Source organism: Hordeum vulgare, chromosome 6H, assembly GCF_904849725.1.
Source record: "Hordeum vulgare subsp. vulgare chromosome 6H, MorexV3_pseudomolecules_assembly, whole genome shotgun sequence".
In the NCBI taxonomy this organism is placed as follows: Eukaryota; Viridiplantae; Streptophyta; class Magnoliopsida; order Poales; family Poaceae; genus Hordeum; species Hordeum vulgare.
In genome coordinates this window covers 121,409,296-121,426,530 of record NC_058523.1, presented here as the reverse complement: position 1 = coordinate 121,426,530, position 17,235 = coordinate 121,409,296, and positions in this window count along the sequence as shown.

The window sequence follows — 17,235 nt, the reverse complement described above, 5'->3', positions numbered from 1 at the left end:
GTTTGATTTTTTGATGATATGTATGTTGTTACTTCTCTTAGTGGTGTCATGTGAACATCGACGACATGACACATCACCATGTTATTCGCCTAAGGGAAGTCATTGTGGTGTAACAAGTAGATGATGGGTTGCGAGAGTGACAGAAGTTTAAACCCCAGTTTATGCGGTGCTTCATCACGGGCTGATTTGGATCCACACGTTTAATGCTATGGTTAGACTTATTTTAATTCTTCTTTCATACTTGCGGATGCTTGCGAGAGAGGGTAATCATAAGTCGGTTGTTTTTTCAAGTAAGAACATCACCTTAGCACTGGTCCACCCACATATCAAATTAACAAAGTAGCAAATGTGAATCAACTCAATATGATGAACATGACTAGACAGAAATTCCCATGTGTCCTTGGTTGTGCTCGGTTTATAGAAGAGTACTTCTAGGCTTGTACTTTGCTACAAACAGAATTGGGCTACCTTGGTGCACCTTTTCTACTATTGTTACTTGTCACTTGTTACGAATTATCTTGCTACAAAACTATCTATCACTGTTACTTACAGTACTTCCAGAGAATACCTCGCTGAAAACTGCTTGTCATTTGCTTCTGCTCCTTGTTGGGTTCGACACTCTTACTTATCGAAAGGATTGTGAATACCCTTTCTTGTGGGTCATCAACACTATTTTCTTGTGGGTCATCAACACTATTTTCTGGCTCTGTTGCCGGGGAGTGAAGCACCTTTGATAAGTGGAAATTGGTAAGGAAACACTTCCAGTACATGCTAAAATTTACTATTGTTTATCACTTTGAACGGTCACCCTTTGATTGGCTTGTTCGGGGCATCTTCACCTCGAACAGAAGTTGAAGACCATCTTTATCAGCCCCAATATCAGCTCCATCAGCTCAGACTTCCAGATTCAAGACCGTCTTCATTAGCCCCAACATCAGCTCCATGAGCTGCATCAGCTCCTATGCCTCCAGTGTCTACACCACCACCTCATAGGAGATCATCTGAAGCCTTCGCCCACGCTCTCATGTCGACTCCTTCAATAGCTATCAGAGGAGAATGATCCTAGAGCGACATTTAGTTCTATATCTTTGAACCTTTTGGTAACTTGTTGCCAAAAGGGGATAAGTGTGTAGATCATTACGGCTTCGAGAGGGAGTGTGTTGCTTTTTGTTGCTCTCTCTGGTTTCTCAAACATTTGGTTTACCTTTGAATGTATTAAACTTTGTTGTGTTTGATCATACACTTTGATTGTTCATGCTAGTATGTTCTATCCTTGAGATATCTATGTGATGATCATTCACTCATTTATTGGTGCTATGTGCATTGTAATTCATTCATATCATTTATGTGCACCACCAAGATGTTTGTGACATGGAAGAGTGACCCATGAACCTAATCAATTATGCATTAGCATTCAAATGCAAATTTAAAAGAATGCACAAATTTAGGGGGAGCTTTTTCTTATCACATACTTCTCAAAGCGACGATGCTACTCATTGATTATTATAGGTGCATCTAGTGCCCCTTAGTGATATTGGTGTATTAAAGACTTATAGGTTAAGAGACTGATATGTTTGTGAGTGTACACGGGCTCTATAAGTCGTTCAGGACTTTGAGTTATTCGAATAATACCAACCCCTAGAACTATATGTCTTCGACTGAAGACTTTGGTATTTCCTCTGAAGACTTTGAAAGTGAGGAAATTGGTGTGTGCGCGAAGAAATCGATGTGAAGACTCTGAAGTGTGAAGACTTTGTTTTCATAGTTTCATTTTGTGTATTTTGTGTCATAGGAACACCGTACTATTAAAGGGGGTCGACGTAAAACTAAGGAAAAGTTTCCAAGTGATGCTTATCTCAAAGCCTACACATTTAAATCCTTCAGATGAAGCCTTTGGAAATCTTCAACAAATTATTCAAATTCTTCAGTGACAGAGACAAAGATCTTCTGGTCTCTAAGGAATTTCCTCTAACCAAGGAGTTAGGTCTTCATCGGTGCGAAACACCTACCTGTGAGGAACAAGAGAGACATGAGGACTTTCACAATTGAAAGGTTCCGACCGTTGCCGTGTTGCGCGCGAGTTTTTTCCCAACCTTATCCACCAAACAGTCATATCATTGGGGCATTAATGTGAATTCATGCCGGGATTGCTCCCAGGCTATAAATAGCCACCCTCATAACCACTAGTTGGTTGGCTAATCCACGAGAGAAACTGACACTTGTCATCTCAGAGCAATGCAATCCTCGAAGACTTTGAGAGAAAACCATCAGTGGGGAAAAACCCCAAACACCCAATCAAAAAGCAAAAAGCCCCAAAGTGATTGAGCATCACTGAAGAGATTGTTCCTGTGTGCAACCGACACTTGTTACCTTCGAGGACTGTGCATCCTCCAGACGGTTAGGCTTCATAGTCAAGAGGATTCGGTAGTGAACTGTGGATCGTCGGGTGACCAAGTTTGTGAGGGTTTGGAAGTCTGCCCTAAAGACTTACCACGAGTGTTGGCCGAGGACTATGTGTCCTTAGCTCAAGGAGAATACGGTAGGGATTGTGTGTCCTTTAGTTTAAATACCAATCCGCTCCAAACCATACGTACGACTATCACAACAGTTGGAACTAGGTCATCAAATCACTATCTTCACGGAGCAATGGGTTATAATTCCTAAACTACTTCATTTCCTCAATTGCATGTCGATGACTTTGATCTTTACTGTTTGGGAATTTGGCTGAAGACTTTCTCTAATTCCTCACCTCAAATTCTTCACTTAAGTTATTCGTCACCTGCTTATCCTGCTCACGCGACATGTGCAACCTGAATGTTTCATTTCACCGTGACAACTAAGCTATAGTTGTTTTTGCACATCTATTTGAGTACTTATTCCGCTGCACTCAGTTCGTGACTCAAGACTTTCCTCACTAGGAATTTCCCCAGTGACAAATTAAAAAAATCTCCTATTCACCCCCTCTAGTCGATATAACGCACTTTCAATTGGTATCAGAACAAGGTACTCCCTTGTTTTGTGTGATTTTGGTTTAACCACCTGGAGTTTTAGTTATGTCGACTGCAGGTATGATCAAGGTTAGTACGGGTTGTCCTACCTTTAAACGAGAGGATTTCCCCTACTGCAAGAACAAGATGCGCATGCACCTTGAAGCAATTGACAACGATCTCTGGTATGTTGTGGAAAATGGTGTTCCCTCATCGATGGAGGCACGGGCCTCAACGTCATCTCAGTGGAGGCCTTCGACGCGCTGCGGTTGCTCCAAGAGCAGCTCACGCCCTCAAAGCCCTTTTCTAGGGCTGTGGAGGGATCCGTCATCCCCGTCGGGAGGATCCGTCTCCCTGTCACGTTCGGCACCCGCTCCAACTTCCGCACCGAGCAGATCGACTTCGACGTCGCTCACATCCACCTTCCGTACAATGCTATACTTGGCTACCCCGCCCTCGCGTAGTTCATGGCAGTGATGCACCCGGCCTACAACATCATCAAGATGCCAGGGAGCAGCGGCGTGCTTACCATCGTGGGGGACGTCAAGGACGGCTCGCGGGTGCTCCGGTTAACCCGTAAGGCCGCGGTCGCTGCGCGTGCCGACTCCAAGGGCAAGGCGCGCACCACCGGGGACCTAGGAGACACCCTCGACATCGCTCCCGTGAAGAAGAAGCAGTTGTTTTCCCACGACCGGGTGGAAACGAAGCAAGTGACGGTGCATGATGGGAGCCGAACCCCCGCCTTCCCCATCGGCGCAAATCTTCCCCAAGGCCAAGAGAAGGCATTGGTAGACTTCCTTGGGGGCAAACAAGAGCACGTTCTCCTGGAGTTCCTCCGACCTTGTGGGGGTCCCCAGAGACGTCATCGAGCACCACCTCATGGTATGCCCGAACGCGCGTCTGGTGAAGCAGAAGGCAAGGAGGCAGGCTCCGGAGAAGCAGGCCTTCATAGCTCAGGAGGTGCGGAAGATGAAGGGGCAAGGGTCATTTGGGAGGTGCACTACCCGAAGTGGATGGCAAACCCGGTGGTTGTCCTGAAGAAGTGTGGGAAGGAGCGCATGTGCGTCCACTTCACGAACCTTAACAAGGCCTGCCCTCTGACCCATTCCCGTTACCGCGTATCGACCAGATCGTGGACTCCAGCGCAGAATGTGACCTGATGTGCTTCTTGGACGCTTTCTCGGGCTACCACCTGATTAAGATGGCGGTGGAGGATGTTGAGAATACGAACTTCCTCTCTCCGTGCGGAGTGTACTGCTACGAGTGTATGCCTTTCGGGCTGTGGATCGCCGGGGCGACCTTCCAGCGGTTGATGCACATTGCCTTGGGGTCGTAGCTCGGGAGGAATCCGGAAGCCTAAGTCGACGACATCGTGGTCAAGTCAAGGCAAGCCAAAACCCTGGTGGAGGATCTGGAAGAGACCTTCGCTAGCTTGCGGGAGGTGAACTTGAAGCTCAATCCCGAGAAGTGCGTCTTCGGAGTCCCGTCAGGCAAGCTACATGGTTTTCTGGTGTCGCACCGGGGGATCGAGGCTAACACAGTAAAGGTGGATGCCATAAACAAGATGAGCGCGCCCACAACCCTGAAGGAAATGCAGAAGCTGGCGGGGCATGTCACTTCCCTCGGTCTCTTCATCTCCAAGCTTGGCGACCGGGCACTTACCTTCTTTAAGATCATGAAAAGGAAGGGGTCCTTCGAGTGGACGCTGGAGGCCGACGCTGCCTTCGAAGAGCTTAAGCGTTACCTCACGAGCCATCGGTCATGGTGGCACCTCGCCCTCGGGAGCCCCTGCTTCTGTACCTTGCTGCCGCCCCACACTCCGCCAGCGCTGCTTTGGTGGCAGTAAGGGAGGAGCGAGCAGGCCTTGAAGGGCTTTGTCCTCCCGAGGTCCCGGCCTTCCCTCCGGACAATGAAGCTTTCCAACCTCCTGAAGTCACCAAGGATCACGACGCCCTGGGTGATCGTGTCCTCGTCGAGCACGTCGTGTACTTCGTCAACACGGTATTGCGGGACGCCCGGTCGCGCTACCCCATGCAGCAAAAACTCCTTCCGGCACTCCTCATTGCCTCGCGCAAGCTGCGCCACTACTTCCAAGGACACCCGATCAAGGTCATCTCTGCTTACCCCTTGGAGAAGATTTTGCACAACCCGAACGCGGCAGGAAGAGTTGCTAAGTGGAACATCGAGCTTTAGGCCTTCAACATCGAATTCAGCATGACCAGGGTCATCAATGGATCCACCTTGGCCGACTTCGTGGCAGAATGGACGGACGCGCTTGGCCGGGGGATGGAAGGGAATCAGTCCCTTGCCCCCGGAGCGAGGGCGCCTGAGGGATGGACAATGCACTTCGACGGAGGGTTCGCGCGAATGGGAGCGGGGGCTGGCGTCCTCCTCACTTCCCCGATAGGAGACAAGCTTCGCTATGCCGTGCAGCTCTGCTTCCAAAAGGTGGGAGAAGGTCTCCAACAACATAGCGGAGTACGAGGGCCTCATCGCCGGCCTCAAGGCAGCGACAATCTTGGGGGGCCAGCGCCTCACCGTTACGGATGACTCTCAGCTCCTCGTCAACTTCTCGAACAAGGAGTACACGCCCAAAGATGAGCATATGGAGCCATACCTGCAAGAGGTGCGTAAGATCGAGAAACATTTTCAAGGCCTGGAGTTGCAGCACGTCCTGTGAGGCGAAAACAAGGAGGCAGACGACATCGCCAAAAGAGCTTCGTGTCGCGAGGCTCAGGAGCCAGGCATCTTTGAGGAGCGGCTTTTTAAGCCTTCTGCGACGCTGTCACCCAAAGACCTGATGACGAGTTGATGGATATACTTCTCGCCCCTCGTTGGATACCCCAAGTGGAAGGTGGAGATGTAGTTAGCAGCAAATTTCCCTCACACAGAGACTGTAAGGTTTATCGAACCAGGATGACTCCTAGGATCAACAAGTAGGTGTCTTCCACCCTGGCGGTAGCAGAAGACATGGACCTGCACACACAACAAATAACTTTGTTCCCAACGAGTACAGAGAGGTTATCAATCTCTCCGACCTTGTAGTTTGCAAAGGATCAAAACACAAGCGGGAAGGTAATAGTGATTGCAACGGAAAAGTAAATGAAAGAGGAAAATGATGGAGGTGTAAACAATGATGGTGATATGGACCGGAGTCACATGATGTTCACTAGTGATGTCTCTCTCCCAAAATACGATAAACAACTATGCTAGGGTAAACAAATCACAGTTGGGAAATTGAAAGCACTATCATCGCACCACAATGCTAATTATGCTCCTTGATAGTTAGAGGTTCAATATTAATGGGCAGTACACCAGGACAAGTAGATCGTTTATTAATCAGCATCTACTTACTAATCATCCACCTTGAGATATATATCCAAAACATCTCTCCGGTATGAAGTTGCGAGCCCCACCCAAAGTGTAAACTCAAAGCAACGGACAACTGCATTAACGAACTATGCGTAAGGTAAATAATCCTTGCAACCGTGGTTAGAAGCAGTGTTGTTTTCTCCCTGGTGGCAACAAGCACATCCCCTAGTCTCATGTTTCTGTCACTTAAGCTAGACATCGAGGGGCTCGAACCCACAATCATGCATAATGCTACCTCTTGGAGTTACGATCTACTACTTGGCCGAAGCAATGAAAATCAATGGAGAACATGCATGAATCACTAAGGAACATAATATAAAAGGATAATCAACTATATAACTCATAACAATCTAAACATAATATCATAATCCATCGGATCCCAACAAACAGAGCATAGCAATAGCAAGAGAATTACATAGATGCCTTGATCATCTAGGGCAGCTCACCGGGACTAACCATTGAAGCGCAAGATTGTAGAGAATACATCACATAGCTACTGGTCATGGACTCATGGTCCAAGCAGGACTACTCACGGCATGTCCGGGAAGCATTCATGGAGGTGGAGAAGCTCCCGGAGGTCAATCCTCCCTCTGTCACGGTGCCGGGAAGAGGTCTTGTGATGCCCCTGATCTTGGAAGTGCTGCGGTGGCGGAACGATGGAGAAATTCGCGATTCCAGAAATTCTGCGAGGGTTTCCTCTCGAGACTCTAAATATAGGCCAAAGAAGGCATCGGAGGTTGTGGGACCCACCCAGGCAACCTCCTAGCGCGGCCTCGGGCCTGGCCGCTCCAGTAGGCCACCTGCGAGGCCCTTGGCCCTCCTTCGGTGATACAAAAGCTTCTATTTCGCTGATTTTTTTTAATATTTTTTCTGGATTTTTCCGGGCTTCGGAAAATTGGGTAAAAGCCCGTGCAAAATAGACATCAACAGACAGAAACTGGCACTGGGTGAACTGAGTTAGTAGGTTAGTCCAAATATGTGTAAAATGATATAAAAGTGTAGCAAAACATATAACAATGTCACCCAAAAGATCATGGAACAAAGCAGAAATTATAGATACGTTTGGGACATATCAACATCCCCAAGCTTAATTTCTGCTCGTCCTCGAGTAGATAAATGATAACACAATAATTTCTGTGGTGACATGCTAAGACACATATAAGAACTTCAAAGTAAAGTAAGTGAGATATGCAATTCAAGTCAAGACAATAACAAGCAAGAGTCTATATCTAGTATTGAATTTAGCAAAGTAAGAACATAAAGGTGCAAGAGCTCTCGCTGTCTGTGACTAGAATGTCTCCAAATGGTGTGCGTGTGAAAGAAGTGGCAGATGGGTTGAGATTATATTTTTTTTTTAAATTTATAACTCAATCACCTAAACCTCACACTTAGTCTTCGTCGGAATCTTATCTTGACTCATCCCCAGACCACTTGTCAAGCACAAGTCAAAATGATCCTCTCCCTTTCGATTTTGAGCACTCATGCAATGGATGAGCGTAAGAAACATATGTCGGCACTTAGGATGGCAAATAGAATATGATGGGGAAGGAATACAAAAAGGTGTTAAAGGCTGACATCAATGCGGACAACCATAGGCGAGAGAAAGCCAAATGATAGATATGATGTAAGGAGTAGGGTTTGCCATGTAACAGATGCACATATGAGCTAAGGTAAGCTCTCTAATGGAACTAGTGGGGGTGCATCCAACTTGTTTGCTCATGAAGACCTAGAGCTCATTTCAGGAGGCTCGTCATTGGAATATGCAAACCAAGTTCTATAGCGTAAGGGTCCCCACATAGTTATGCATGAATGATAATCTCTATGTAGTACCAATATAGTAATGGAGTATAAATGTGGATCTTTCAAAAGGAATAGTAGTGTTGCCCCCTTCTCTCTTATTATTTCTTTTTCTCTTTCTTTTTATTTTTTTATGGCCTCTTTGGCTCTTTATTTTTATCTCTCATTTGTCCTATTTGGGATCTTTTGTTTTGTCCACTTTGGGATCTTTTCCTCACTTAAGGGCAACACTCTATGTTTTAGATGAATAAAAAGAAAAATCATCACACTTTATAAGAAGTACTCAACATAAAGATAAGTGAAAACTATCATGACGTAAGCAAATGTATGCCTCTGCCAGTGTAGCAAGATATGCAATGATTCTATCGCGTCATGTAGCAGTAATGAGGGCAAGGCCCAACTAGCATGCGGCTCTATGATCAAGCAAAAGCATGTATGACATGAAGATCAAGTCACGAGATGATGGATGTTGCATGGCAATGTATCTCGAAAAGTCTATGGAAATTCCTTAATAGGTAGGTATGGTGGCTGCTTTGAGGAAAGATATAATAAGGCTTATGTATGCCAGAGCGTATCATGTCATGGGTTTGGATGCACCGTCCGAGTTTGCACCAACTCTCAGTGTGAGAAAGGGCAATGCACGGTACCAAAGAGGCTAGCAAAATATGGATGGTGGAAGTGCCAACAATCGAATACTCACATTAGTCCGGAGAACTCATACACTTATTATCGGTAACTCTCTATCTAGTAAGGATGTTCACAAAGATACAAGTACCCCGAGGAGGAGTGTTTGGGGGTTTGGTTTTCCTTGCGCATCCTCGACTCATGGTAACGTGAGGGTACTCTATATATTCCAACCCCTCCAGAGGTTAGCAATCAATTTAGTAGCTAGAGTTCTCAACTAATTTTTAGTTTTTGAAAAACACACGGATTTCCCAAAATACGACACCTATCACTAATAGGCTCAAGCTCTTGGCACCAATAGTCCAGACATCACTCAAATCAATACCTCAAAACTATTGGAGGTTATTACTACACTTAAATAGCAATCTCAATTACCTACTCATGCAAGACACACAACTCAGTGCAACAATCCATCTCTCTAAAAAAGGTAGGCATGATAATTCAAGAGAGTTCCAAAATCAACCTAAATAATAGCTCTTAAAAATATAAGCATGAAAACTAAGAGCTAAGCATGACATTAGCTACGAAAAGATGAAGAACACACAAAAAAGATAAGCATGAAAAGCTATGTTGTGTTCTAGAGTGGAATGGAGTGTGTGTCTCTCCCAAGCAAGGTAGGCTAGGTTCCGACTTGTTATGAACAGCAAGAAAAACTAAAATAAACTAAAAAGTAAATAGCGGGACGCTCCAAGCATAGCACATATCATATGAAGTGATAAAAATATAGCATGGAGATGGACGAACTGATGATTGTTGATAGAGAAGGGGATGCATGGGGGCATCCCCAAGCTTAGACGCTTGACTCTCCTTGAATATTTCTTGGGATGCATGGGGGCATCCCCAACCTTGAGCGCTTGACACTCCTATATCTTCTTTCATGTTCTCTCCCATCGCATACTTGAAAACTCCCTTCATACAAAACTCATCATTAGCTCGTTAGAGTGGTTAGTTCCCTTAATAAAATAATTCATTACCTGCTGAAAATAAATATTTTCATGAAAAGATACTGCTTCTTATGAACGCCAAAAGGTTTTTGCAAATAAAAAGCAAGCTTAGGATTTGCAAAACAATGAAAACACAAAACATGGAAGGTGGCGCATGCGGTCGCCTACATCCTCGGCGGATCGCAGGTGCCACCTTCCAGCCGCCACGTCAAGCATTTCCTACATCACGGGGGAACGGCATGCCTAAGCCCCGAGCCCACGGTACGCCGCGTGTGGCCAGAAGTCAACATCACCTTCGGCCCCGATGACCACCCTAAAGCCACGACGGACGCTGGGGCACTTCCCATGTTGTGCACGCCGACCATCTCCGGTGTGGCTGTCTCCAAGATCCTCATCGATGGCGGCGCAGGCCTCAACGTCATCTCAGTGGAGGCCTTCGATGCGCTGCGGTTGCTCCGAGAGCAGCTCGCTCCCTCGATGCCCTTTCCTAGGGTTGTGGCGGGATCCGTCATCCCCGCCGGAAGGATTCGTCTTCCTGTCACGTTCGGCACCCGTTCCAACTTCCGCACCGAGCGGATCGACTTCCATGTCGCTCACATCCACCTTCCGTACAATGTAATACTTGGCTACCACGCCCTCACGCAGTTCATGGAAGTGAAGCACCCGGCCTACAACGTCGTCAACATGCGAGGGAGCAGCGGCGTTCTTACCGTCGTGGGGGACGTCAAGGACGACTCGCGGGTGCTCGGTTTAACCCGTAAGGCCGCGGCCGCTGCGCGTGCCGACTCCAAGGGTAAGGCGCGCACCACCGGAGACCTAGGAGATGCCCTCGACATTGCTCCCATGAATAAGAAGCAGTTGTTTTCCCAGGACCGGGCTAAAACGAAGAAAGTGCCGGTGCACGAAGGGAGCCCAACCACTGACTTCACCATCGCGCAAATCTTCCGCATGACCAAGAGAAGGCATTGGTAGACTTCCTCAGGGCGAACAAGAGCGCATTCGCCTGGAGTGCCTCCGACCTTGTGGGGGTCCCCAGAGATGTCATCAAGCACCACCTCATGGTATGCCCGAACGCGTGCCCGGTGAAACAGAAGGCAAGGAGGCAGGCTCTGGAGAAGCGGGCCTTCATAGCTCAGGAGGTGCGGAAGCTGAAGGAGGCAAGGGTAATCAGGGAGGTGCGCTACCCGGAGTGGATAGAAAACCCGGTGGTTGTCCTGAAGAAGTGTGGGAAGGAGCGCATGTGCATCGACTTCATGAACCTTAACAAGGCCTACCCTCAGGACCCGTTACCGCTACCGCGTATCGACCAGATTGTGGACTCCACCATAGAATGCGACCTTCTATGCTTCTTGGACGCTTTCTCGGGCTACCACCAGATCAAGATGGTGGTGGAGGACGTTGACAAGACAGCATTCCTCTCTCCGTGCGGAGTGTACTTCTACGAGTGTATGCCTTTCGGGCTGCGGAACGCCGGGGCGACCTTTCTGCGGTTGATGCACATTTCCTTGGGGCCGCAGCTCGGGAAGAATGCGGAAGCCTAAGTAGACGACATCGTGGTCAAGTCAAGGCAAGACAAAACCCTGGTGGAGGATCTGGAAGAGACCTTCGCCAGCTTGCAGGAGGTGAACTTGAAGCTCAATCCCCAGAAGTGCGTCTTCGGACTCCCATCAGGCAAGCTACTTGGTTTCTTGGTGTCGCACCAGGAATCGAGGCTAACCCGGTAAAGGTGATTGCCATAAACAAGATGTGCGCGCCCACAACACTCAAGGAAATGTAGAAGCTGGTGGGGCGTGTCACTTACCTGGGTCGCTTCATCTCCAAGCTTGGCGACCGGGCACTGCCTTCCTTCAAGATCATGAAAAGGAAGGGGGCCTTCGAGTGGACCCTAGAGGCCGACGATGCCTTCAAAGAGCTCAAGCGTTACCTCACGAGCCCGCCGGTCATGGTGGCACCTTGCCCTCGGGAGCCCCTGCTTCTGTACCTTGCTGCCGCCCCACACTCCATCAGCGCTGCTTTGGTAGCAGTAAGGGAGGAGCGAGCTCGTAAAGGCGCTACTTTGGGAAGCCGCAGCGGGCCCTCGCCCGATCCTCCAGAGGGCTCGCGTGACCCGCAAGCTCCAACTCCCCCGCGAGTGGAGGGACCCAAGGTCTAGACTGGCAAAGTAGGCCTTGAAGATATTTGTCCTCCTAAGGCCCCAGCCTTTCCTCCGGACGACGAAGCTTTCCAACCTCTTGAAGTCACCAAGGATCATGACGCCCCGGGCGGTCGTGTCCTCGTCGAGCACCCCGTGTACTTCGTCAACACGATATTGCGGGACGCCCGGTCGCGCTACCCCATGCAGCAGAACCTCCTTCTAGCACTCCTCGTCGCCTCGTGCAAGCAGCGCCACTACTTCCAAGGACACCCTCTCAAGGTCATCTCCGCTTACCCATTGGAGAAGATCTTGCACAACCCGAACGCGGCAGGAAGAGTTGCTAAGTGGAACATCGAGATTCAGGCCTTCAAAATCGTATTCAGCATGACCAGGGTCATCAAAGGAGCCACCTTGGCCGACTTCATTGCAGAATGGACGGACGCGTTTGGCCGAGGGCTGGAAGGGAATCAATCCGTTGCCCCCGGAGCGGGGGCGCCCGAGGGATGGATAATGCACTTTGACGGAGCCTTCGCGCGAATGGGAGCAGGGGCTGGCGTCCTCCTCATTTCCCCGATAGGAGACAAGCTTCGCTACGCCGTGCGGCTCTGCTTCCAAAGGGGGCAGAAGGTCTCCAACAACATAGCGGAGTACGAGGGCCTCATCGCCGGCCTCAAGGAAGCGGCGGCCTTTGGGGTCCAGCGCCTCACCGTGATGCGTGACTCTCAGCTCCTCGTCAACTTCTCCAACAAGGAATACACGCCCAAAGATGAGCATATGGAGGCATACCTGCAAGAGGTGCGTAAGATCGAGAAACGTTTTCAAGGCCTGGAGTTGCAGCACGTCCTGCTTGGCAAAAACAAGGAGGCAGACGACATCACCAACAGAGCTTCGCGTCGCGAGGCTCAAGAGCCAGGCGTCTTTGAGGAGCGCCTTTTTAAGCCTTCTGCGACGCCGTCACCAAAGACCTGATAACGAGTTGATGGATATACTTCTCACCCCTCGTTGGATACCCCAAGTGGAAGGTGGAGATGTAGTCAACAACAAATTTCCCTCACACAGAGACTGTAAAGTTTATCGAACCAGAAGGACTCTTAGGATCAACTAGTAGGTGTCTTCCACCCTGGCGCTAGCAGAAGACGTGGACCTGCACACACAACAAATAACTTTGTCCCCAACGAGTACAGAGAGGTTGTGAATCTCTCCGGCCTTGTAGTTTGAAAAGTAAATGAAAGCGGTAAATGATGGAGGTGTAAACAATGATGGTGATATGGACCGGAGTCACATGATGTTCACTAGTGATGTCTCTCTCCCAAAATACGATAAACAACTATGCTAGGGTAAACAAATCACAGTTGGGAAATTGACAGAATTATGATCGCACCGCAATGCTAATTATGCTCCTTGATAGTTAGAGGTTCAATAGTAATGGGTTGTACGCCAAGACAAGTAGATCGTTTATTCATCAACATCTACTCACTAATCATCCACCTTGAGATATCTATCCAGAACATCTCTCCGGTATGAAGTTGCGAGCCCCACGCAAAGTGTAAACTCAAAGCAACGGACAACTGCATTAATGAACTATGAGTAAGGTAAACAATCCTTGCAACCATGGTCACAAGCACTGTGGCAACAAGCACATCCCCTAGTCTCATGTTTCTGTCACTCAAGCTTGACATCGAGGGGCCCAAACCCACAATCATGCATAACGGTCCCTCTTGGAGTTACGATCTACTACTTGGCCAAAGCAATAAAAAGCAATGGAGAACATGCATGAATCACTAAGGAACATAATATAAAAGGATAATCAAATATATAACTCATGAAAATCTAAACATAATCTCGTAATCCATCGGATCCAAACAAACCGAGCATAGCAATAACAAGAGAATTACATAGATTCCTTGATCATGTAGGGCAGCTCACAAGGACTAACCATTGAAGCACAAGATTGGAGAAAATACATCACATAGCTATTGGTCATGGACTCATGGTCCAAGAAGGACTACTCACGGCACGTCCGGGAAGCGTCCATGGCGGTGGAGAAGCTCCCGAAGGTCAATCCTCCCTCTGTCAGGGTGTCGGGAAGAGGTCTCCTGACGCTCCCAATCTCGGAAGTGCTGCGGTGGCGGAACGATGGAGAAATTTGCAATTCCAGAAAGTCTGCAAGGGTTTCCTCTCGAGACTCTAAATATAGGCCAAAGGAGGGCACTGGAGGAGGTGGGACCCACCCAGAGCAATGGGCACGCAGAGCGCGCCAACGCGGAGGTCCTGCGGGGTCTCAAAGTGAGGAGTTTCAAGAAGAAGCTCGAGGCGTGCGGCCGAGGTTGGGTCGATGAGGTCCCATCGGTCCTATGGTCCATCCGCATGATGCAACCAATCCAACCAGGAAGATCCCATTCTTCCTCGTCTATGGAGCGGAGGTGGTTCTTCCCCATGAAATCAAGCACTGCTCCCTGCGGGTCCTCGCATTAGATGAGGAGCGTCAGGAGGCCGCGCGGGGGACGGAGCTTGTACTCGGTAAGGAGGTGCGCCGCCGGGCCTCTCTCCGAGCCGCGAGGTACCAGCAAGCCTTACGACGCTATCACTGCCACACTATTTGCTCCAGGACCCTCAAACTCGGCGACCTCGTCCTGAGGCGGGTCCAATCCAGGGAAGGCATGCACAAGCTCTCGCCTATGTGGGAAGGCCCTTTCAAGGTCGTCCACGTCTCCAGGCCTGGCTCCGTGCATGTGGAGCCTCAAGATGGAGTCCCCATCTAGAATGCGTGGAACATCCAGCACCTCCGCAAGTTCTACCCATGACAACTCTGCACCGACCCTGCTCTGCCTCCACACCACCTCAGCATCGACCATGCATCGTCCTTCAATTCTTTAGGAACCTACTTCATCCCGTGACACTCTCATGTAATAACGAGCCGAGGCTGTACACGTCTAGGGCCCACCGAGGACGCGGAAGGGGTCCATCCCACGCTGGTCGGGAAGACGAAGGAAATCAACACAGTCCACCAATGACTTCTGGGATCAGGCGCCTAATGCCTCGGGGGTAGGGACACTCGCGAGGCCAAATCATCCTCGCGACCTCCCAGATACACCCCCACCATGACACTCTCACGTAATAACAAGCCGAGGTTGTATACGCACATGCCCCCCCCCCCCCGAGGACGCAGAAGGGGTCCATCCCACGCCTAGTGGAAGACCTTAGATCCGCGCTGGGTGGCGACGGAGGCGCAGAATAGATTAGGTGCCGGACGCGGCTTGCATTTTCTTTTTCTGGCTTGGATTTAATGGTATTTATGAAGTCAAAACTCGGGGCCTTTCCAAATGAAGCTTTCTGCAAAACTTATTTTCCCCACATTCTTTGCAACATGCCATTTTCTTCTAAGTCGTGCGTCCGTCTGCCCTCCCCCGCTCGTACCCCGCGTGCAGGGGCTGGGGGCACGGTGCCGGCACCTCGCCAAGGCCTTGGCGCCCGAATGCACGTGTGGTAGTCACTGATGAGTCGGCAGACTCATGCCAACTAGCACTCACTCACAAGACCTAATCACGGCTTAGCGCACCACCATGGAGAGGGAACAACATTTGGTCTTCCGTCACAATAGATGTTTATCTTGGGATAGTTTGAGCGCCTAAGGGGGCTCCTGAACATAACTCCTCAAGAACTTTACCGGTCACAAAGCCACCTGGCACCCTGGTGCCAGGGCCTGGCCCAGTGAGGACCCACCTTGGTAACGGGTTGCATCTCACGACGGCGGGGAAGTGTGCGAGACTGCGACCTACCGACATAGAGCTTCCTGAATGCAGATTAGGGACCTCCAAAAACATAACTCGCGAGGGCCTCTTGAAAGTATAAGGGGGGTCCTAAGCATCGTGCCTCAGGAACCTTACTAATCACAAAGCCACCTGGTTCCTGGGTGCCAGGGCCTTGTTCCACGAGGGGCTACCTTCAAGTCACGCCTCGCGGCAGGGAAATGTGCGGGACTGGGGCCTGTCGATGTAGAGCCAGTTGAATGTCTAAGGGGGATCCCAAGCACAGCGCCTCAGGAGCCTTACCGGTCACAAAACCACTTGGCACTCCGGTGCCAAGGCTTTGCCTCGTGAGGAACGACCTTGGTACCGGGTCGCACTCCATGGCGGCAGGGAAATGTGCGGGACCGGGGCCAGCTGACATAGAGCATCGACCCAATTCACGTGCAGCAAGGGAAAGACCGACCAACCAACGAGCCCCCCCTCCCGAACACAATAGTCATGAATGTCAACAAAGAAGTCTCCCGCAAGCATACCAAGCTAAGTATATAAACCAGCAGAGATACAAAATCACTAACAAAGGGGGGCGGCCGCCAAAATCAATTACATGCCCGAAGAGTGTGGCCCTCTTCCTATGGATGCAAGGTCGAGAGCAAGGAGAAGAAGCTAATGATGGAGATCCCGGAGGAGGGCCCAATACTTGCACACCGACACTCAGTCCGTGTTCTCCTCCTTCACAGGCTCCGCAAGAGCAGATGGGCGGCGCCGCGTTTGGGGGCTTCCCCCCAAGGCTTTTGCACGGCGACGAGGCGGCTCATCGTAGCTGCTGTCGCTCGGGCTCCTCCCGAAGGGGGTGTCGCTGCTGCGAGAGGCATGGCGCCCATCACCAGAGATTGCTCACCCACGGGACCGCCACGGTCGGCGTCCTCCGGGCAGCAACCCAGACGATTGCCCTTGACACCGAAGATCTTGACAAAGAGCGTCGCCTTCCTATCGAACTTGAAGTGGAGGTAGCACCTCCCCTTCAAGCCTCGAGCATGGGCGAATGCCTGCCACCCACGGTTCAGGTACACGTAGCCGCGGGGGGCGACCTCGACCTCGACCCAGGACGCCCCGTCGTAGCAGCCGTCAGTCTGCATCCAAAGGCTCGAGTGCCTGCCAGACCGCAGCGCCTTCGTGAAGAAGCTTGGGAGCTGGAGCTAGGCGATCTCCGGCATGTCCACCCACGTCATGAACTCCATCATCATATCAGCCGAGTGGAGGCGCGGGCGAGGCGGCCGGGTGGCCATCACCGACCTCCCATTCCGGCTGCCGCGGGCACCCACGTCGGTTGACGCCCCGCCATGGCTGCCGATGACGATCCCCGGGCAGACGGAACCACGGTCGTGCCCGCCGGAGGCTGCTGTCGGCGCTGCCGTGTACATCCGAGGGCGGCATCGCCCCTCTTGGTGGTTGGGGCAGCAAGACCTTCGCCAGGAGCCTTCCCCTTGTTGGTAGCAGAGAATCTCCTCACTGATGCCATGCTGCGAGAGTGGAGGGATGAAGGTGGAAGGCGGAGAAGATTGAGGCAA